The sequence below is a fragment of the Labeo rohita genome, chromosome 22 (assembly GCF_022985175.1).
Source record: "Labeo rohita strain BAU-BD-2019 chromosome 22, IGBB_LRoh.1.0, whole genome shotgun sequence".
NCBI lineage: Eukaryota > Metazoa > Chordata > Actinopteri > Cypriniformes > Cyprinidae > Labeo > Labeo rohita.
In genome coordinates this window covers 8376737-8378081 of record NC_066890.1, presented here as the reverse complement: position 1 = coordinate 8378081, position 1345 = coordinate 8376737, and positions in this window count along the sequence as shown.

The window sequence follows — 1345 nt, the reverse complement described above, 5'->3', positions numbered from 1 at the left end:
GTAGCGTTGCCAGCGGCACTGAGCGCAGATTTGACGCTGTAGTGGAAACGCACCGTAAAAGATGCTGAGGCGCGCGACGCTTCGGTGCTGTGACAGGCACCTTTCCGACTGTTTACACTCCGATGGGCGCACACGAGCAAACAGACAGTGCAGCTGTACATGTATTTAGCTTTTTGTTACTGTACCTTACATTTTATTAATTTCTTTAAATAATGGAGCGCGCGTCCCGCCTGCAATAACTCCGATCGATGCGCGTGAGAAACCGGAATGAAACCACAACTCTACCAAAGATCACACTTCACCAGTCAGATCTAGTGTCAGCTGTCAGAGAACATGCGACAGCCAAGGTGAGTTCACTTAATATTTAAAACCTTTTTTTTTTTGGTTTAATATTGTTAGTTCCCTGGTGAAAAAACAGCATATGCTGGTAGGTATGTTTTGATGCTGGTTTAAGCTGGTCCTTTGCTGGTTTTTGCTGGTCATGTTGCTGGTCAAGTACCAGCATGAACCAGCAAAGGACCAGGATTCTTAACCCCCACTTGAGTCAAAACAAAAAGTAAACTTTTTTTTTTTAAATCTATTGATGTTTGATTATTATTTAGTTTTTATTTAATTGTTATTGTATTGTATTTTAGTTATTTTATTTTAGTTATTTAATCATTTATTTTATGTTTAACTTAATAGACTTCATCCCTCGCAATAGGTTGTTTTACTCACTGTTCCAGTTGTCACTGAACCTGACACACTGTTTTGTAAAGTCAGATGCTGTTTGCAAAGCATTAATTAAAAATAAATAAATAAATAAATAAATAATGAAGTGCAGGTGAGGGTGTGTGGTCAGTGCCAGGTATGAGGGGTAATGGGAGATGGAGTCTGGATGGGAGAGAGCTAATATTCAGGAGCCTCCTCCATAGCAAAAACTATTTATACCTTAAATGGCAGATTGTGAAAAACACATATATCTACATCACAGCAACCTGTAAAACTGAACAGAAATGGTAAATTCAGAAAATAAGATGAAAATAACTGGCCATTTTCTATTTGTTGTTCATTATAATTAATTGAGTTCTGAACTAATACAATGAATCATACTTTTCATATATCTTAATTATTCATCATAACCTACAGGCGAACAGAAAGAAATCATAGGCTATTGCTAGAATGAAAGGAATGTGATGAAATTTCTTCAAATAAAAATAGGACTGTATATAATTCTGTTATATAATAATTATGACTATTCAGATTTATATGTTTGGCTTGGATTATTTAATATGATTTGTCTGTCATTATTCAACTAAACCTTTAAAGTTCACACATTTACAAGAACGAGGAGAATCGAGAAGAT